This window comes from Mauremys reevesii, linkage group 6 (assembly GCF_016161935.1).
Source record: "Mauremys reevesii isolate NIE-2019 linkage group 6, ASM1616193v1, whole genome shotgun sequence".
Taxonomy (NCBI): domain Eukaryota; kingdom Metazoa; phylum Chordata; order Testudines; family Geoemydidae; genus Mauremys; species Mauremys reevesii.
The window spans coordinates 28,565,861-28,588,480 of NC_052628.1; the positions used below are offsets into that span (position 1 = coordinate 28,565,861).

Sequence of the window (22,620 nt, forward strand, 5' to 3'; positions counted from 1 at the left end):
TCAGGATCTGAACTTTGTAGTTCAAGCCCATCTTTAACGTTAATGTTAAGGATCTGCCCCAGCTCCTGTTGAAATCAATAGCAAAAGTCTGAGATCAGTGGGAGTGAAAACAGATCCCTGCACAGGGGGTTGCAATGGAAGAAAGACAATGGAGGACCACGTTCTGAACCACACAGTTCCATATAGCATGAAATCAACAGTGTTTTCTGCTCATTACTCAGATATATGTGCATCTCCACTGTGTTTTCAGGAATACAATTAACTGGTTTTACTTTTCTGCAGGGATACATTTTATTTCTGCTAGCAGACATAACTATTGCATGCAGAATAAAACCAACTGCTTCAAAAGTGTTACTATGATTTTGCTCAAGTTTCACAGTATCATGTTCTTGCAGAGTTTGCAAAGCCATTTTTCTGTATTTCTGGGAGCCAAAGCAAACAAAATGTTTACTTACTTCAACAGCAACATGCAGGAAAGGAGACAGGGTTGGTTCAAACACAATACTTTTTTTATCCTTTAATATGGAGATATACCTGTCTGATAGCTGGAAGGGCCCTTGAAAGGTCATTGAGTCTAGTCCCCTGCCTTCACAGCAGGACCAAGCACTGTTCCTGACAGATTTTTGCCCCAGATCCCTAAATAGCCCCTTCAAGGATTGAACTCACAACCCTGGGTTTAGCAGGCCAATGCTCAAACCACTGAGCTCTCTCTCTACCCCCTTTAGCACTACTATATTAAAGAGCTTATGCTAGCAATTTTAAGTCGCATAAAACTATTTATAGGTGGATACTAAATAGTAGATTTAAAACCAACACAACCCATTCTTATGTCACTGAGAAATTTAAAAACAAAATCAGAACCGAGAAACAATATCAGAATGTGTTATTGCACATTCATAACTGCCACAGTCTAACAACCAACTATCACAGGAGAACATGTGAACCAACACCACCTTTTCCCAGAACTGTGCTAATCGGGCATAGTGTTGGACATTTGATTGATTCAAAAATAACTGGTCAACTGACTGGTCAAATATTTTAAAGCACTAGTTTATTAGAATAGTAACCACCGTAAAAACAACAACAAAAAAGAGAGTAAGAGTTATGGTCTCCAATAGGCTTAGCCTTTAGATAGATTCGGATGCCTAATTTAAAAATCAAGTTACTTAACTGAGCTCTTATAACTCAGAAAAATGTGAAACAATGAAATGAAGCTCTAAAAAAGAGAAAGAATAATAATTATTACCTTTTGAGCAGTTACATTAGTTTTCAAATGTGAACATTATTCAAGACTGAACAGTTGAAAATGAAAAGAAATTAAATTACACTGAACTAAAACAAACACTTAGTAACTATAAAAGAAAAACACAATTAAAATGCATTTATGCTCGTTAGGCAGCAGGTGAACTCTTCAAGCAACTTCTTGGCCATGCATATTTTGTTTTTGTGTTGGTGAGGAGGTTAAATGACTGTGACCCTTTGACATACCAGGGTATAATCCAGGTTAATGAGTAGCTGTGTCACCCTTGGTCTCTCAAACTGACTCCAGCGTGTAAGTCACTCCCAGCTACATCTGTGTTTGTGCTACAGCCAGCCAGCCATACCTTGGCTCTTACCAGCCTTAGTTATGCTGCAAGGTGACCCCAACAAACACCCCGTTTTCCTCATGGATTTTCCTCCAGAAACGTAGGTCCTGTACTGCCCAGCCCTCTTCTGGCCAGTAGAAGTATACTGAGTATGTTATCCCTTTAAAGGAATAATATGCACACAACTTGTTACCCCAAACAGAGTTGCCCAGACACTTCAACTTCAACACACTGCATCAGATAAAACAATAAAACAACGTTATTAATTACAAAGAGAGATTTTAAGTGAATACAAGTAATGAGGCACAAAAGTCAGAAATGGTTACAAAAAATAAAGATAAAATGCTTACTGGTGCCTAATTTAACTCTAGTAGATTCAAAGCTAAGTTTTCTCACCACATCCTTTCAGAAGTCTTACTGAACAAACTCTTTAGGTCAGGACCCTGCCCCCAGAGTCCAATCAATGCTTCCTTTGTCTCTTCAGGTGGAGTGAATGCAATGGGTCAGGAAAAGAAAGAGGGGTTCCTTGGGGTGTTTGTCCCTCCTTTTTTTTATAGATTCAGTCCCCCTCTTGAAAAAATTTCTAGCTGAGACCCAAGAGACAGAGTCTATGTGGAAGGATGTTCCACTGCTGTTTTTTTCACCTGTTTGAACTCCTTTCTTGTCCCTTCCTGCTTGCTGACTCAATTTGCATTTAAGCAGAAAACAAAGGCAAGCATACTTTCCTTTGTTTAGGACAGACCTGTCTGCCAACTTCTGTTTGGGCAAAGCTGTGGGGTTTGGAACGTGTGTTAATAACACCATAGGGGAATCTTATAATTTCACAATGCTGCCACACATATTTTACGGAGACGATACAGACCAGCAAATTATGAGTTTTCAAATGATACCTTACAAGGCATACTATGTACAAAGATTATTACAATAGTGTGTAGAGTGTGAATACAGAGATATACTCTGTCACAGAACCCTTCTCTCCTTCCACCACTCCTTTCTGAGTTAAGTTCTGTATGTGTCTCTAGTCAATTTAGATTGTAAGCTCTTCAGGTCAGGGGCTATGTGTTTTAGCTTGTTTAATGTGCTTTGTAAACTGCTATGTACATCGATGGCCTGTCTACATACATACAGTTTGTTCTGCAAGATCCCAGCTAGTCAAGATTATCAGTTTTCAATGTATTCACCTTTTTCCCCCAACATGTGGCATTAGCTTATAGCAAAGTGAGTGATCAACACATTTTAGTAGGCTTGCTAAACAGACGGTACCATAAGGCAATAAAAAAGGTAGGCCACTGCCTACATCAGGGCATTCTTGCTGGAATATTTAACAATAATTGACTGTGCCAAGCCTAGGCTGGAAATGCTTTAGTTAAATTTTGATTAAGGGGATGTAAATAATCTGTTGGCATGTTGGCTTGCGCTCCATACAAGGCTAAGAAGAAATCACTGAATTGCAGACAAAAAAAGATCCAGCCATTGGATTCTAACCTGGTATTCATAACAATTGTCATAGGAGTGGGGAATGGGGGGAATGAAAAGCAAACATTTAAACTCTACATCAAGTCTTTTTTGAAACTTTTAAGTGTGTGTGTGTGTGTGTGTGTGTGTGTGTGTGTGTGTGTGTGTGTGTGTGTGTGTAAATGGAGTGCTGGTGAGAGGGGCCAGATTCACAGCTCTTTGGGTCTGAAGCCTTTTCTCTTTTGAGCAAAAGGTGTGGCACAGGGAAAAGCAGCACAGACTTCCACACGTTGCCATGGGCAATGTGCCTTAACTTGGAACCGCAAGAGTGAGAATTATTAGCTGTGGAACTGAACTATCTGTGGTCTCAGGCTTCCAACAAGGATGCTAATTAGTGCCAAACAGGATGTGGACACTTATGTACTAGGTTCAGAACTGAAACTGCCAGCTCATTTTAATGAGGCCATGAACAGCTGTCAAATGACAGTTTTTGGTCACTGCTAAATTAGGTAGGATTTGAACCAGTGACTATGAGAAGAAAGGTCCCAGATCCCATTGCCAGTCACTATAATGTCACTACTTTACTGTCCTATTAGAGCTATCAGCTGACTGCTCTCTTCATTTATGTTCCTAAAATTACTTAAAAGCAATGAGCAGACAGAGGTATATAGGTTACAGCTGTGTCCTACATTTTCCGGACAGTCCTACAGTTGTTATCCCTGAACATGGAAGGGCTGCTTATTGTGTTCCCACGCAGCAAGACACCTCCTGCAATCCCTTTGAGCAGTGCTGCCTCACCACCAATGCCTACAGCACCTGGCGAAGTAGAGAGCTGACTGGAGGAGCATCACCAGCAATGCATGACAACAGGGAGAGTTCCCCTGCTCAGCGCTCCACTCTGCTCAGATGTTTCAGGAGTGTAGTTCTGGGTAGATGCCCTGCAGGAGCAGGATCCTAATGGGCAAAGCATACTGTTTGGACACTGACAGAGACCAGAACTGGGGTGGCAGAAGTACCCAACAGAGGCCAAGAGAGGGTTTGGAAGTGATCAAGGTAAAAGCAATTGGGGATTGAGCCAGGAGGAAGGTAGAGAGGGAAAAACAGGTGGGGCCACAGAATGCTGGAAAGGCAAAGGATAGGAAAAAAGGGATGTGTAGAGTACAGAGAACAATGGTGGGGGGAAGGAAGGCCTGGAGGAGGCTAAGAGCGTGTGGGGTAGGAGAGCAGAGACTCAAGAATGGAGGATAAAGAAATATCCTGTTCATAGAAGATTTTCATTGCATATCTACTCAAACACAAGCACAAAATGATACAACCTGCCTCTCTGGTATCTATTCAATTCAAAGTCCGTAAGGAGTTGATATCTGGACTTTGATTAAATTTCAGTTCCTCAGACATGCTGGCAGCCTCACCAGCTCCCAGAACTCTAACCATGTTTCATTTCAAGGATTTTCTCAATGTTTATAAGGAATATATAAGCACCTGCAAACTGGGACCTGTGGCTATTCATGTGAAGCAAAAAGAGTAATACTGGTGTTAGCTAAAAATGGGCACATTTCCAATTTGACATTTAAAAGCAACTCAGGCTGAGCTACTACCAAGCAGATTTGGAACAGCAGCTTCACTCACTGCATAAAAAAGTGAGGCAAAATGAAAACTGGAGATTAAAATAGCTTCTCAGCCCAAGCAAAGAAAACTCTCCAGGGTTACACAAAATGGCTGATGGAAACTAGATGAGAAAAAAAGGCTTTGTGTCTCTGCTTCTAGAATCTGGAAAACCTACAGTTGAGATTAGATCCCAGTAATATTGTTTCCCAGCTCCGACTATCTGTAGTACAATCACAATTAAAAATGAGATGGTGGAGTGTGCTGTTACCTGAAAGACAAAGGATTTGTGGGGCAGCAGCAGGAGACCTTGGTGATATCCAGTAAGAATAATCTTGTCAATAGACTCCAGAGCCATACAGCTGGCCTTGGAAAGAACCCAGTGCCTGGATACAAGTCCTCACTATTCACAGGCAGAACCAAGAATACTGTAGCTTATATTTCATAGTCAAAAAATGGACTATGAAAATGGAATAAAATTCAATAGCTACAAACTTTCCTATGATTTAAGGCAAATTCTTCTTGCTACTATACCTGACACATTCTTTTAAACAAAGAATGTAAAAAGCCCTGCCTGCATGAATGTGGGTTTTGTTTCAGTAATCTGGACTACTTCTCTAAACTACAAAGAATGAAAGAAAGAACGAAAGAAAGAAGACTGGATGAGAAGATAGGTTTGTTTGTTTAATTTCCTATGTTGAAAGAACATTACTAAAGTTGCGACATCAAGCACTCAAAAGGGCATGGAATGGATGGTGCTCATTTAACAATCAGCTGTTCAATATTTTGTTTTCTCCTCATTGTTCAATATGTGGCCTCCGTGCCTTATTTAGAGCACATGATTCAGACTCTGCTCTAAGAATCATTCATTTCTTCATGGGCTTTTCTAGGGTGTTCAACACTATAATATCTGAGTGCTTCACAAATAATCTATCTTCACAACACCTTTGTGAAGTGAGGATGATGGGAGTTGAGGCACAAGAAGATTACAGTAAAAAAATATCCACTAACTTTGGGTCCCCCATTTGAGATGACAAGGACCTGGTTTTTCAGAGGCCTTAGCATTATATAGCACTACATATGTTCAAAGCACAGCTCCCATTTACTTCATTAGGCATGGAGTGTGCTCAGCCCTTCTGCAAATCAGACTCCAGTGTATGAATTTGGGCACCCAGAAAATGAGAAACACAAAACCAGTAGATCTGTGAAAAACATGGTTTAAGTGACTTGCCTAGCCTCAAACAGGAAGTCTGTGGTAGAAGCAGGGATAGCATCTAATTCTCCTGGGCAGCATTCAACTGCCTTTGTTAGAGGGCTTTCCCTTCACCCCCTTCCCTGGTTCTTGTCATGCAGACGGAAAGCAGAAGACCAGAAGTCCTAAGCACAGGCAATGCGGTTTGCCTTGAACTAAAAACCCCAACAACATATTCCGAAGTCCTTCACACTAGTCAGGCTTATCTCTACACACGAATAGGAGTTTTCTCCTCCTCCCCTCCAACTACAGTTCTATACACTAATAGAACCTCTTCTTCTTCTAACCCCTAGCTCCGCACACCGATGGAGCTCCCTTTTCCCAGTGTTCTGTTTCTATCTCTGATGCTGCAGAGCATTTACCTTGTGTCCCCTCTTCCCAGCTCTGACACTGCAGAGCCTTGCCTGTGTCCCTGTACCTTATTCCCCTATTCCCAGTCCCTCATTCTCCCATTACCATTCTCCTTCCCACTCTCATTCCCTCTCCCACTCCTCCTTCTTAGCAGGTCCAAACATACCTGCAATGCACACCCCTAGTCACACCTGTTATAACTTATGGTCATGTTCTGTTCTGGAGGATCAGGAGTTGAGGTCTTCATCCCACCCCTTTTGTATCCCAGGAGAGGGGTAAGGAGTGAGGTTGTGCTTTGGTCAGGGTAGGTATTTCTCTGGTCTTAGTGTTTTACCTCTCCCCCACCCCCAAACCCTCTTTGCCCCTCCCAACTGGCTGCCTGACCTTGCTTTGAGATAAGGAGTTGAGGTAGTCAAGTGTGCGCTCATATTTAAATTTTTTATTATAATTAATGTTAAAAAAATTACATAGATAGGTTGAGAAAAGTGTCTGTACATCTGAGCATATTGCTTAGATTATCCACAAATACAAAGTTTGTTTTTAAAAGTCATAATACATAGAGCACATAATCAGCAATAACCCACATTTAGGTGAATGGATTTAACAGTACAGTTTAGATATTAGAATCTGAATACTCGGGTACATTACTCATGAAAATTGTACAGAGATTTGGTTGTGGAAAGCAAAATATATCAATGAGTGGAGACTGTCCCTCAGTAATTGAGAATTAGGTAGGTTGTCCATTTAGATAAAAAAAACACAACACAGTCCATCAGGAAAGTATGTGAGTTACTTTCCAGATTGCGCTTCTCATAGGCACTCCAGCTCATTCCTCCTGCTATTGCCGATGTCCAGTGATGTGTTCTATGTAGATGTCCCTTGACCACCTGACGGTGTCCGACACCACGAGTTGCCGCATCAGCCGAACACAGCATTGACCAACTCCACATTCGCTCGCTCGTTACCACGGTCCCATGCGCCGATGATCAGCACATGAGTTTGGACCTCGTAGTCCCTAGCTCTCAGGGTGTTGGCCAGAGGGTCATATTTCTCCAGCTTTTGAGCTCGGGCTTCATGAAAGGCTGGCGTCCTATTTCGAAAGGCACTCTGATGTCCACCATGATGACAGTCTTCCGATCCTTGCTGGTGATGACGATGTCTGGTCGCAGTTGACTGTTGGTTCCAGGGATGGCGGAGTTTACGGCAACCTTCCCCACGGGTGGTGGGATGGCTCTGGCCAGGCAATCCTGGATGGCATTGTGTCAAGTTCTCGAATGGGGCTTGCAGCAACACAGGACGTGATGTAGCCGCACTTCCTGCATCGCTCGTCCCGATTCCCATGGCGGACAGCTCTGTTCAGTGGGATGCAGTTGAGCTGGGCCCAGTGGATGAACCTCAAGTCAGCAAATCAGGTGAAGCTGCCCCTGGGGATGAAGTTGTTGCTGGTGCCCCACTTGAACGTCACCTCAAATGCCTTGCCCTGGTCTGGCTTCCATTTCAGGTTTTCCACGTATTGGCAGTGGATGACATCCTTCAGGGTCCTCTCCAGCATGGTTCTAGCTCTTCGAATGATGATGGTGTGCTCCGTGTTCTTCACCTGTGGCACCAGGACTCCCAGCTCTTGGCATTCCTCACACCATGTCCAGTGGCAGCTGATACACTTCTCCAGTCGTCGCATAGTGTTGCAGGCATGAGTTCAGAGCGAAGCAAAGTCTCCCGTCTCTTCCAAATTCGCCTTCCAGCGAGCCGCTCAGGTAGGTGGCTACATCTTGGTTGGAGGTGGTCCTGGTGATTCAGTTCTTCATGGCATCCCACAGAGCACTTTCTGTGATGTTCCTCACCATGGCATCTGGGCACATCGGAAGGCGTGAGCGATCACTGCAATGTTGCAGAGATCACCCATACGAGGGACAATGGCACCGCCCTGCCTGTGCGAGATGTACACCAATTTATTGCTGGCCCTCTGGGGAAGAAACATCCACTTCTTCACCAGCTGCCCAATGGTGTGGTCTGCCTTGTTCAGAGGTACCTACGCCATGGCACATCCCCTCAGAACAAATGAGATATGGGGGATCAGGAAGGTGTTCAAGGCATTGATCTTCTGCCACGGTGTCAGTAGGGAGGAGTCGATCCTTGCCACATCTCGTAGAATCTCTGCGATGGTATCCTCAGGTGTCTGCTGGACACGGAAACCCATCAGCGTGCCGAGATGTTGGCATGCTTGTCCGTCCTCAAAGAAGATCATGGCTTCACTCTGGATCTGAAATGGTGTTGCCTAAACCAAATCCCTTCTACTGCCATTGATATGCAGGGATGCACTCTTCCTGGCATTGAAGTGGAGTCCCATCCAGTTGGCAGCCTGGCTGGTGATGTCAAACATTTGTTGGAGACTCTTGGGGTTGTAAGTGATCAGGACCAGATTGTCTGCATAGGCCAGGATATTCACTCTGTTACACTCCCACCATGCCCTGTAACACTTTTAGCTCCATCCCTTATCTGACCCATTGTACTAAAAGCCCCATCTGGTTGTGGGAAATGCAACAAACAGCATCTTTGTCCTTCATACATATTAGTAAGGATGTAAGGGTATTAAAAGTCAAACCCAAAATACTATCTCAGGCTAACAAACAGGCTTATATGCTAACAGCCTTAATCTTGAAACCATCCTCTCTCTTTTTGCCATCCCCTGCCTCTTTCATGACACACCTTCCAACTTTTTCAACAGATGAAGAGGGGTTCAACAGACAACTTTACCTCACAACCTTGATTCATCTTCAGTGTAACTCCATCCTGTGAACTGAATGAAGCAAGGGACCTGTGAAAAAAATAGTATGTGATCATGCAATTAAAGACTATCATAATGCATATGCACAAGAGGCTAAATTAAAGTTGCACAGCCAATTTTAATTCTGGCACTTTCTAACATTTGAGTGCTTGATGTTCAAATCTTAATAATGCTCTTTTAACATAGGTTTTTGGTGTGTGTATATAGCATTTTACAAGCATTAATCAATTATTTCTCAGAGGTCTACTGAGAGCTAGGTAAGTATTATTACCCACATTTTACAGCGAGAAGCTGAAGCAGAAAGATCAGGAGACTACATAGGGAGTTAGTATAAGAGCAGGGATTAGAACTCAGCTCCCAGGGCCGGACCTCAGAGCACTGGACCATGCTTTCCTATTAATTTGTAGCCAATGTAATAGACTTCAATAGGAATAGAATTATGCGATATGATTGCTGTTGCTGCTTTATTGGAATGTGATGTTTCTCACATAGCACTTACCAAAAAATGTATTTATGAACATCGAGCTGATTTTCATTCATTCATTTTGCCACACACCTTCCCAGGTTATACGGCTCTATGTGGTACAAAGGACTGGCTTTTTCACAATCATTTCTTCTGCCTCTCAGAGTTTTGGAATAGATTCATATCTCTTTGTATTATTTTCTTTCCAGTCTCTCTCTGAAGTGTTGCAAATCCACATCATACAAATCAGAATATGAATTTACTACTGTCTCTGAACAACTCTTTACTCCATAATTTCATCCAAATCTATCATATCAGCTGGTGAGAAGATGGGAACTTCTGTTCAGGATACAGTGGGAGACTGAAGGGATGCAAAAGGACCTAACATTTGCTAGCAATTTACCTGAAGCTAAATAAAAAACAGCACTGCTTCCTTTGTTTTCAGATACATATACAACACATTTCCTTTTTAAACAAGTACATAGCCTGAGGCCAGCCAAATATATTACCATTCTCTTCCAGAGAATTACATGTACCTAGATACAGTTATCCACTTTAAAATGTTACTCATAACATGTAAATACCAATTTTTTCTCTTCAAAACTTAAGTGAGCTTTGTGATGGACCTTGGCACTGGGATTAATTTTATCATCTCTTTATATATAAATGTATTGATAATTAATTGCACATTATTTATGTTCAGTATGATAAGGTATCTCCCGAGTTGTAAAAGTTTACACAACTACCAGTTTACATGTTTTACAACCTTAAGCAAAGAATGTCAGACAAGAGGTGAAATGCAAAATTGGTTTGATGTTAATGTGTAGGAAAGTAGATAAGCTTTATGCAAATTGATTTTTATTGGTACTTTCAGGGAAACAAAAGTAAAACAACACTGTACTAGACACCTCAGATCTATACAGCCATGAAAGAATATATCCTCTGATGGTCATGGAGTGAGGCAGGGAGGCTGCAAAATAGACCATTAGAAGTGCTAATAATGCCTCAATAGCTCTAGAGTTCACACTTTAGTAGAATATTAACATAAATTACAGTCCACTCTGGTTTATATCAGGAATTACTCAGATATTCTGTGCATCATTGACTGGAAAGGGACCAGAACCACCTGAGCACTAAACTTGCTCCACCTGAGCACTAAAAACAGTCTGCAGACCACAACTTTGGCAGCTTATCAAAGGGGATGGAGTCTGATCTGAAAACCCATTAAAATGAATGGAATGAGTCCCATTAATTTATCTGGGCTTTAGATCAGACCCCAGGAGAGAGGTGGTCTCTTATGTAGGCAAGTCACTGAGCAACAGGGAGTCTTTGATTTCTTGTCTAAACTGGTATCTTCAATGACATCAATAAAGTAATTATTGGCAGGGAAAGTTCAGAGCTGTCCAGAATGAGGAAATGTCACCAGGGAAATAACCTACTCTCTCCCTTCAGTACAAAAACACTCCCCCCTTTTGAGATACTTCCTTATTTATCTTGCAGCAGTGGGTATCAAGTGCCAGCCAGCAGCTTATTAACAGAGCTTGCATATAAGGATTCTGTAACTGTTGCACTTGATCATCTGAAACCTTTAGTGTAAGCAATTTACACTATGTGGTAAAGCAAGCAATCTAAGAAGTCCTTCAGCAAATTGGGAATGTAAAACAAATGGACCAAAAAAAAAAAAAAAAAGAGAGATGACTCTCTATCCTTAATACCTGATTGGATGAAACCTCTCTTTTTAGTATCATTTGTCGTTTCCTAGAAAATGTCTACCTATAGCCAAATAGATACTGATGTGCTGCCCAGTGTCTGCTTAGTGTGATATTTAAATAATAACTGTGTCACCCTATTGTGAGAATGGTTTCAAGAATGGGTCAGAAATTTTTCTTCTTTGCAAAAGAGTGCCCCTAAATCATCCAGCATAAGCACAGAGTGAGATACACTATAACTGCAGACTGTACAAGAATTCTGGGGAAAATGCACTCACGGGAGACAGTCTTGTTGACTACGGAGTCCCAGTTTATTAGATGGATATGAAACCAAACCAGGAACTGGTTAAAAGAAAAATAATAATCCTGCGGCATTTATCAGAATACATTTGAGACAAACAGGTAGAACCTGCTTCCTCTTAATCCAGCCACAGCAGGATTGAGCTATACATATTAGAATCAGTTTTTCATAGTAATTGACCACTCATCTTACTCCATTCAGGCATTGCTTCAGCTGCAGAAAAGTCACAGGGAAAAAAACCACTCATCTATGGGCTAAAATCCTTTTCACAGGATTTAATGTCAATACAGAATCTTTTAATACTCCAAAGACCTTTCTTAGATTCATAGACTCAAAGGCCAGAAGGTTCCATTGTGATCACAGAACTGGGTGACTGGGTGTCAAAATGGCTGATAAAAATCAGATAAGTGCTAAGTAATGCATACTGGAAAACATAATCCCAACTATATATACAGAATGATGGGGTCTAAATTAGCTGTTAGCACTCAAGAAAGAGACCTTGGAGTCATTGTGGCTCAAAACATCTGCTCAGTATGCAGCGGCAGTCAAAAAAGCTAACAATGTTAGGAATCATTAGGAAAGGGATATATAAGAAGACAGTAAGAATCATAATACCACAGTATAAATCCATGATATGCCCACATCTTGAATATCATGTGCAGTTCTGGTCACTCCATCTCAAAAAAGATACATTAGAATTGGAAAAAGTCCAGAGCTGGGGAGGCCAGCTAACTGTGTCACAGGTGGGGTTGGACCCATCTCCCCTTAAAGGGTCAATCCCCTGGCGACAATTAGGAAAAAATGGTTACTTATCTTTCATAACTGTTGTTCTTCGAGATGTGTTGCTCACGTCCATTCTATATTAGGTGTGCGCATGCCCACGTGCACAGCTGCCGGAGGTTTTTCCCTTAGTAGTATCCATAGGGCCATCTCCAGTGCCCCCTGGAGCTCAGTGCTCATGCACCGGTATATGGGGCACCGTTGGTCCCATGCCCTCTCAGTTCCTTCTTGCCATCAACTCCGACAGAGGGATAGGAGGATGGGTAATGGAATGGACATGATCAACACATCTCAAAGAACAGCAGCTATGAAAAGGTAGGTAACCATTTTTTCTTCTTCGACTGCTTGTTCATGTCAATTCCATGTTAGGTGACTCACAAGCAGTATCCCTGGAGGTGGGCTTGGAGCTCAAGGACATGCTGTTTACAATACTGCTCTACCGAAGCTGCTGTCGTCCTGCGCCTGCTGAATGATGGTGTAATGGGGTGCAAAGGTATGGATCGAAGACCAAATGGCAGCTCTGCAGATGTCCTGGATCGGTACCTGTGCAAGGAAGGCCACAGACAAAGCTTGCGCTCTGGTGGAATGGGCAGTCACGGTGGTGATACCCCTGCTTGTTCATAGCAGAATTTGATACAGGAAGTTATCCACGAGGAGATTCTCTGAGAAGACTCCGTCAGACCTTTCATCTTATCTACCACTATTACAAAGAGCTACGTTGACTTACAGAAGGATTTGGTCCTCTCGATGTAGAAGGACAAGGCCCGTATAACATCCAGAGAATGTAACTGACACTCCTCGTTAGTCTTGTGAGGCTTTGGAAAAAAGACCGGTAGGAAGATGTCCTGATTATTGTGAAACTGACACCACCTTAGGTAAGAAAGCTGAACCTGGTCCTTGTAAAACACCATATAACGGGGTTCAGACATCAAAACTCTGATCTCGGAGACCCGTCGGGCTGAAGTGATTGCCCTGATGTCCTTCAGGACGTGCAGCTTGGTATCTGTCTACTCTGAAAACAGAACACTGCCCTCAAAAGGGTAGGTCCTGAATAGATTGCTGCACCTTGTAAGGACTGCGGCCATGAACTGTGCCACATGGACACAGCTGAGGCCATTGACCTGGCCTCCAAATCAACTGCATCCAATATCGACTGGTGCCGATATGACGACAACCGGTGCCGAGGAGATGGAGACAAGCATTGTGAGGCCAGGAAAAGGGCTCTGGCTACTGTCTAGAACTCCTCCATAATGACCAGAAATTCTTGCCTCGAATCCTGAGACAAGGAATCCTTAAACTTGGCCACATAGTCCCAGATATTATAATTATATCTTCCCAGCAATGCCTGCTGGTTGGAGATCCTGAGTTGGAGGCTGGCTGTTGAATACATTTTTCTCCCAAACAAGTCCAGCTTCTTTGCATCCTTATTTTTGTGTGTGGTGCTCTGCCTGTCCTGCTCATTCATGGCAGACACCACCAGAGACCCAGGGGTGGGTGAGAGTACAAATACTCATAACCTTTGGCTGGGACATAATACTTCTTTTCCTGCCCCTTTCGATTTGGAGACAGAGAAGATGGGGTCTGCCAGAGGGCCTTGACCAATTTCAGCACCACTTCGGGATCCACACTGGGGGGCAGTGTCGAGGTAAGATACGCAACTTCAGCTACGGGAATACCGTAGCAGAAGTCGAAGTATCTTATCCCGACTTACCTCCCGTCCTCACCGCTCGGGATCGACGTCCGCGGCTCCCCCGTCGACTCCGCTACCGCCACTCGCTCCGGTGGAGTTCCGGAGTCGACTGGAGCGCATTCGGGGATCGATATATTGCGTCTAGATGAGACGCGATATATCGATCCCCGCAAAATCGATCGCTACCCGCCGATTCGGCGGGTAGTCTGGACGTACCCTTAGAAGTGGCCACAGCCACCAGCATGTCAGTGAGACATCTGTAGACTCCTTCAGCTCCTCTGCCTCTAATCCTAAATTTGAGGCAACTCTTAAGGTACTCCTGGTGAGCCCAAAAGTCATCTGGTGGGAGCTGGTGGGCAGGACCAGCAACCGCCTTGTCTGGGGATGATGAGGACAACGGTAATGCTGGGGGAGTGACTGGAATCCTCTTCAATCAGGGTAATTTCCCTTGGAGCCGAGGTCTGCACCTTGGTACCGGCATTGGAGTCAGGCTCCTGCATCTGGGCAGGCGGGCGGTGCCATGATCTACTTCTCAGATGTGGCAGCTGATGGCATCAGAGGAAGCCCCCACAGGTTCCAATATTGCCAAATGTGCTGGTTATTGCCCTGGTGGCCAGACTCCCACCGCAGGGCCAGCACCGAAGTCTGGTGCATACAGCGACCAATGCTTCTATGGTTGGGGAGGACTCCTTCCTTGGAGACCATGGCGGGGCTGTCGGTGCCTCCCTCTGCTGGCTATGATGGGGAGCTGGGGAGTGGTGCCGGAGGGAAGGGGGTCCTGCGATGTGGCTTTGTGGATCAATACCATGGAGGCAGGGATCAGTGCTGAGATGGTGGAGAGTGTGGAGGAGTTGGGGATTGAGGAGTCGGGACCAGTGCCGGAGTCGGTGACCCATGATGAGAGGTTGGCAACCGGTGCCAATATGACAAAAATCAACATTGTGAGGCCAGCAATACGTGTCATGGAGCCAGTGACTGGGAATGAGCAGGGATGGCTTTATGACCCGCGGGGCCCAATTGGCATACTCAGCGGCAGTCCGGGGTTTCGACGGCATTTCAGCGGCAGGCGGTCTGCTCCAAGTCTTCCACAGCACCAAAGGACACCCCCCCCCGCTGAAATGCCACCGAAGACCCCCGGAGCGGGGCCCCCTTAGGCGCGGGGCCCGATTCCGGGGGATCGATGGAATCGGCGCAAAGCCGGCGCTGGGAACGAGGAGCTGGGGGTCACAGAGTTGAAGACCGAGGTCATGGTGTAGGAGACTGGTGCCAGAATGCTGGAGACTGCTGCCAGGTGAGTGACCATTGCGACAGTGCCATGGGGGGGGTCCCCTTGGAGGGTCCTGCCTTCACTGACTCCAAAGTCGAAGGGAGGTCTCGTGATGTGGATGGCACCGGTAGGGCTATCAGGTCCCTGGCCAGCTAAAATGCCTCCGGTGTTGAAGGAGCTAACAGGTGCAAAGGCCCCCAGGAGTGGGTGGTGGTTCCCTTTTTGGGCTTAAAGCCTTATGTGGAGATACTCTGCAGATGGCAAGTGGCCCGGCTCGGGTCCTTTACCTGCCACCCCTTTTTTTAATCTTTCTTTGGCGCGGGGGAGCGCTCTCGTTCAGCACACTGCCTTCTGTATCGCTTTCTCAGCATCGGCGATGGTGAATGGTGTTGTAGTGAGCCCAGTGCTCATGGAGCACTCTGTACCAAGGTCAAAGTGCTCGGCACTGAATTGGAGTGGGATGGTTCCAAGGCCAGTCTAAGGGCCACCTCTATTAACAGGGCTTTTAGGCAAATACCACATCCTTCTGTATGCGCTGCCTGAAGTGCCTATAGATCTTGCACTTGTTGACGTGTGTTTCCCCCCAGGCACTTTAAGTAACTTGGGGGGGGGGGGTTGCTCACTGGCATGGGCTTGTGACAGGCAGCATGCAATTTGAAACCCAAGGACTGGGTCATGCCCCGTTCCTGAAACAACGTCCCTAATAGAACCACTATCTATCCTAACTTATCTAACTACTAACACTAAAATATAACTATATACATTAATAGTATAATGAAAAAACACTAGGAGCTCTTGCAAGTGGCAAGAGAGAGAGGAGTTCCAGCAACCATCATGGGTGGTAAGAAGGAACTGAGAAGGTGTGGGCCTGGCGGCACCCTATATACCAGCACATGAGAATGAGGTTTTAAAGGGGTGCCTGACCCAGACCTACGGATACCACTAAGAGAAAAATCTCCGGCGGCCATGTACATGGGCACACGCACCTAACGTGGAATTGACATGAGCAAGCACTCTAAGAACAACTATTTTTAGACAGAAAAATTAGTTTTCGGAAAAACAAAAATTTTCCACGAAAAGCAGACACTTCTCGTGAAAACTTCCATTTATTATTTATTTTAAATAAAAAGTAAAATATTTTGGCCAAAAACTGAAATATTTTGCTTTAGAAATGCTGCCATGGTGCCTAATGAGAGTTGTAGTTCAGTGATGTTACATCTCCATTCTCTATGGGCCACGCTTCCTGGCTGAAATACATCTACCACTTTCCTTGTCCAAAATGGGAGATGTAGTCTGTTCTGGGAGACTGGCCTGTAGAGGAGAATAGAAGCTTGAGGCACGCAAACTACAGCTCCCATGAGGCACCATTTTCAAATTGAAATATTTCAGTATTTGAATTTCTGCTCAAAAAGTTAAAACTTTTTGTGGAAAAAACCTAACTTTTCAACCACTCTAATCACTATGTATTCACCTCCAAGCAAAATCAAAGTGTCTAATAAGTACTCCCAGAAAATAATCTGTGCAAGTTATCACCGTAAAAGAAGACCACCAGAATTTTCTAAGCACACTACAAAAACACCAATGAAGGTTTATTAAAAATATGCTGATTGAAAAGAGAATTCAATATTTTGATTCTCCATTGCTGTTAATGGAACAGCTGAAATATTAAATGTGAAGGAAAATATTTATTGACTGAGCCTTGGCATTTTTGGGATCTGCATAGGGAGTCTGTATGTCTATTCTTGACCATTAACCATTTTTGTGGAGGAGAGTGCTGTGTAATGAAATAGATTAAGTCTCCTCTCAGTTTTGCATCTCACAAATGAACTACTGGTCTCAACCTAACTCTTGCTGGATAGTGTCCACCTCATACAAGTAACTGACAATCTATAGTTATTTGGCAGTTACTGCTCACAGTTTTGCCCTGCTAAGAGCAGAAAAAGCAGAGTTGCTGGAGATTAAGACAAAGAGCAGTCTTCCTCGACTGGGAGAATTTGCAGATCTACTGTACTCAGGGCCGGCTTGGGGCGGCAAAAATGGTAAGAGCCGGCCCTGACTGTACTTGCACTGTGGGAGTTTTCCCATTGACTTCAGTGAGCTTTGGCTCATACCCTACAATCTAGCTTTAGCCAGTGTTGTCACTTCTCATTTTGACGAGTGCTACTCGCACGTCTTTACAGGTAAAAAAACCCACTCATGCAAGCAAACTGACTCTTGCTGAATTTTCAGTCACTTTAAAGCACCACAGAGTGCATAACCCTTATTCTTTATATTCGAATTTAGTGTTCAGACTTATGATGCAAACTATAATGATAGGTACAAGGTTATGCAAGTTAATCTACATCAATAAAATAGTCTTTTAAAAAGTGTTGCATTCTAACAGCAAATTAGCACAAGTAATCACCATTTTCAAGAAATATATTCCACTTGCCCCTGAAGAAGCACCAGTACCTACTACCAACAAAGTAAAACCACAGCTTTTTGCAAAGAGTACCGTTAAGTATCAATACCACACATGCACTGTTGGCCCCATATTGATACAATTTAAAATACAAAAAAGCTGCATCTAATACTTTGGAGTAATGAGCTTGTGACATTGTCTGGACTGACTCACAAGGATGAGTGCCAACCTCAGGGCAGACTGTTGAGAAATAGGCAGGGGCATGCACAGAGAAGCCCCCCAATCAGTGGTGGCACAGAACTCCTCTGGGCTGGGATGGGGAAAGTGAGCTCGTTGGCCCCGGGCTGGGGAGATGACCGCTCCACCAGCCCTGGACTAAATCAGCTCCTCTGGCCGCACGGGGGTGGAAGAGAAGGAGAGGGGAAAGGGAGGGGAGCCAGCTTCTCCAGCCACAGTGGAGAATTGGGGGGAAGAGAGGCAGCTCCTCCGGCATGAGTGGGAGGGGAAAGGCAGTTCCTCTGGCTGCGGTGGGCACAGAAAGTGCCCCTCCAAAAGCAGCCACGTTTTTATTCTTGTGCTAATTGATTGCGAGTCCTATACTTAGTTTTCACCAACCAACAAGTATGAACATCTCAAGCACTCATTTTTATTTCCTTCCCCCAGAGTTCAAACTGATGGGGGTGTTCACCTGGTGGTCTCTCTTCATAGTTGTGTTGGTGGGGAGCAATCAAAAGTCTGTACTTTCATGTTTCACAAAGGCTCACGTTAGCTTTCAATGGGGCCTTCTCGTGCGCAACACCAGCACTTTAATTAATGCTTTTACATTTACAGTGGTTTAAACTGCAAACACTCAATGTAACTTTACACCATGGGATAGAAATAATACAAGTGAGATTACTACATGCAATGTCCTGCAATCATTTCATAAACACTAACCACATTCTTATAAACACAGTATCTATTTTAACAATGCTAACACACTTGAGCCAAACTGTTTTCCAGCTATGCATCTGTCAATGTTCAGTGAGGCTCAGTGGCCTTGGCATGAGCTGGCACTCGGTATGCCAGTGTCACAGAGGTCAATAAACAGTTTCACATTACCAATTGTAATGCCCAAGCCTTTTTTGTTTTAAATCCCAGCCTATAGCAGGTCTTACCTTAGTATTATTCATTCATTGTATCAAATAGTAATCTACCATCTTTACATGAATACTTTACAGATCTACCTTGTGCTACATACACGTGTCTCCTTTCATCTAATCCCACATTTCAACTTGTCTCTCCAATATCTTCACCTGGACATTTTTGCTGTTAAAATAGAAGTTTAACAAGGCCAAAACTGAAACTCTTACCTTTCTTTCAAAGCCATGTCCACTCTTCCCATTCTTTGTCACTCTTGAATGAGTTACCATCATCCCAATCACTCAAGTCAAAACATAAAATCCATCTTTCATTCTTTCCTCTCCCTTGTCACAGACAAGCTGTGTTCAAATTTTGATGTTCCTTCCTGCATAAAATTTGTAACAAACAACATTCTCTATTCACACAACCAGACTGCTTCTCATTATCTGCTGTCTTGACTAGTATGATGGTCTCCTCTATATCCACAGCCTTCCTATCTCTCACATTGCACCTGCTGTTAGAGAGCTTATTCCTTCACTCTCCCACTTCCCCTGGTCCTTCTCGCATGAACAGAGAGCAACAATACCCGAAGTCTGAAGGTGCAAACAATTCAATGTTTATTGGGGTGAACTTCCAGCAAGCTTAAATCCAAGTTCCTTTTCCCTTACTTTCGAATCCCAACTTACTATATAAATTAGGGGCAAACAGGAAGTAATAGTCACAGCTATACCTTAACCAATTATTCTACTAAAATTTACCTAACCAATCCTAACGTATTGTAACATGATTAGCTAACCAATTATATCCTACCACCTTAGTTTACACCCAGCAAAATCAATTATACAGCAGACCGAAACACAAACAGAACCAGAGACCATGCAAATAAACATACAAAACAATACAGAAGCGAGGATTTCACAACTACATCTATACAGACATACGGGTTTTCCAGCTGTGTCTATTGATAAGTGAGTTCTTACCAGATAGAAAACTATCAAACTAAATTTCCTTTCACATCTTCTTGGCTCTTCCCTTTCTCTGGAGGCGATAGATCAGATCACCTTCCTAACAGCCCCAGATTGCCTTATTTCAATATGACTAAACAGGGCCTTAGACTGTCACAGTGAGAGAAGGCCCTTACACAGATAGAATCAAAATCATTGCCTTTCTTTTATACCTCTGTAACTAGCTACGTGATAAGAATACACCTAAATTCTTAAAGTATAGGCCTTTGCAGACAGGCTTGAATATCTGTATCCTAACACCCACTCTCTTCCCAGTCTATATAAAATGTAGCTACCAAATTAATCTTTCTTGCTTGTTGTTCTGACCATGTCTACCCCCTTCTGAATCCCTCCACTTTCTACCCAAACGATCCCTAAATCTTTTTGTCCCAATTTCCAAGGCCCTTTGTAGCTTTGCCCTTCCCTGAATTTCCATGCTTGTCTCTTCTTGCATTGCTTCTCTGCTCCACCACCAATGCCAGTTTCAACTGCCACTTAGGCACACCTAATACAAACAACTTTGGACTTTTTTTTATTACTCCTTATGCTTGAAATGCCTCCACTACAATTTGTATGAGGGCCTCAAAAATCTCCTTAAGACTCATGGATACTTTTCTTTTTACAACGCTTACAAGAAATTATTAGTTTGCGGAGGAGCGCCACAAGGTGTCCTGGCCCTGTGAGAAGAAACCGTGGCATTAGATAAGCCCAGGTCTGACGAGTTAATCCACCCCCCCGAAAGTACATGTAGTGTAGTTGATATGTACATAGTCAATTAAAATTAAAATGTATGTATACACAAAGACAACAGATGGAAAGTGATAACTTGAGTGTCAAGCCTCCAAGAAATGCAAGAGGGCTGAGTTGCAATAAGCAAGCACAATCATCATTACTTTTGTCAAACATCTTTAATGTTCCAATAGTGTTACAAGTAAAATAAAACTGACTTGCAGAACAGTATTCACTCTTATGGCCAATTTAGAGGACTTAAAACCAAAGTTGACAACAGTTAACAGATACCAGTGTAATACTTAAAGAAAATCCTATAATTACAGACTTCCTCCACTTAAAGAATGCAAACAACAGGATTCTGTAAATGCCATTAGGATGGTGATAAAGTGAATGGGAAAAGACGCAATACATTTAAGAGATTGATTCAGCACATTTTAACCTGACAAAACTCTGGTCCCTTACAATATATGCTAACTACTTAGGCTAAACAATCTGTTCAACCTTGCATTTTGCTGAGATGCTGGGAATATTTTACCCAGATCTTAAGAGCTATGTGTAGCTCAAAAGCTGCTCTTTCTCACCAGCAGAAGCTGGCCCAATAAAAGAAATTAGCTCATCTACTCTGTCTCTCTAAAACTCCCACTGACTGTTTTCAATACAAGTTTTGCCTGAAAAAAGGGAGTAAGATCGTTCCCTGAAAACCAAATTCTACTTTCCGCTGCACAGGTGTAAATTCCAAGTAAGGTAATACTAACAGAATAGAAATCGGCTTATGGTGAGTATAATTTACATAAAAAGGAGAATTGTAGGTTGATTCTATTAGCTTCTGTTAACTGAAGGCTCTCTTTGATATATTTATGTAGCTCATAATTTCATTTTTATTTTAGGGAATGATTACAATGCAAATGCACATTTACAAGCTCCAACCGGGGCCGTCACTTAGGATTTATGGGGCCCTATGCACTATTATTAACCTGGTGCCCCTATGCCCGATGGAAGCCCAGGCTTGCATATGTATTTTAGATAAGGGTGGGCTTTTGAAGGCTTAACTTAAAAAACTATATGTCTGAAGATCCAAGCATTTAAGGCTAAAGATGAATACTCAGATTGTGCATCTAAAATCTATGCAAGGATTTTGTTAGAGATGTGATTTTATAACCTTCAGCAACACACTAACGAAATATTTTTAAAGTAAAATTTAAACTAAGGTCCTGTAGACTAACATGTTCTGAGTAAATATTACAGTAATGCACAACTGTTTTTGTCAGTAAATTCAGAAACTGACAGTAGATACCTGGGGGTTGACAAATGGCTTCATTACCACTTGAATGGCTCTTTAACAGTTTCAGTGATGTGCTAATAGGTCTGGCAGGCTGAAAGGCTTTTTCCCTCTTAGTACTAGATCCCCTCCAGAGGAAGACTCACCAGGCTGCAGCAGCCAGCAGTGGTGGGAGCCTGCAGGAAGGGTCAGAACAGGGATAGGAAGAGGTGGGAGGGTAGACACAAGGATCCAAGGGGTGCCCCAAATTTTCAGGTGCCCTACGCAGCCGCATATGCTTAAAGACGGCCTTGGCTCCAACCTTGACAATTTCAACACAAGTAAATTCTCTTTAAAAGTTTTTTAACACATGGTTCCCCTCGCCTCAACTGCTTTTTTGTTTCCAGGTAGGAACATGAAGTGACGATGAAAAAGCTAAAGGGAATGTTATTCCAATAACTGGTGAATGCCTGAGCCTGGATAGTTAACAATATACTTAATTCAATTTAACTCAATACATGAAGACACAGCTTTGGGCAAGGCAATGATCAGTGAACTGTCATAATTTATCACAGATTAATTTAAGGCACAATCAGTATTAAAGTTCTTTAAAGCAAAAATTGTACAGAACTCATAAAAAATATCAATTGCATTTTAAAATAGAGTAGCCATGTAATTTCTGTGGGGATGTGTGTCTTATTTTCTAGTAAGGCCATTGGATAAGTAAAACAATGTTTATGTCCTATTTACACAGTTTTGTTGCATTTTTTTAAAATAGTTGTAAAACTGAATATATATTTAAACAGAAGAGCAAGTTACCAAAATAGAGAAAGAGCATATACCCCCCAAAACAGTTTAT

At 43.1% G+C, this 22,620-nt stretch overlaps 1 protein-coding gene across 2 annotated transcripts in view; it reads right to left on the reverse strand.

Annotated features, from left to right (window-relative positions):
- Positions 1–6,814: 6,814 nt before the first annotated feature.
- Positions 6,815–22,620, reverse strand: part of TMEM267 (transmembrane protein 267) — a 39,444-nt gene continuing 23,638 nt past the window's right edge. The window contains exons 4-5 of one of the 2 annotated variants that reach the window (XM_039545207.1): positions 9,004–9,064; positions 6,815–8,608 (exon numbers count right to left, since the gene is read on the reverse strand). The gene's annotated coding sequence lies outside the window, so the exon portion shown is untranslated. Of the gene's footprint in view, positions 8,613–9,003; positions 9,065–22,620 lie in introns of both variants that reach the window. The other variant, XM_039545208.1, reaches the window with a different exon arrangement.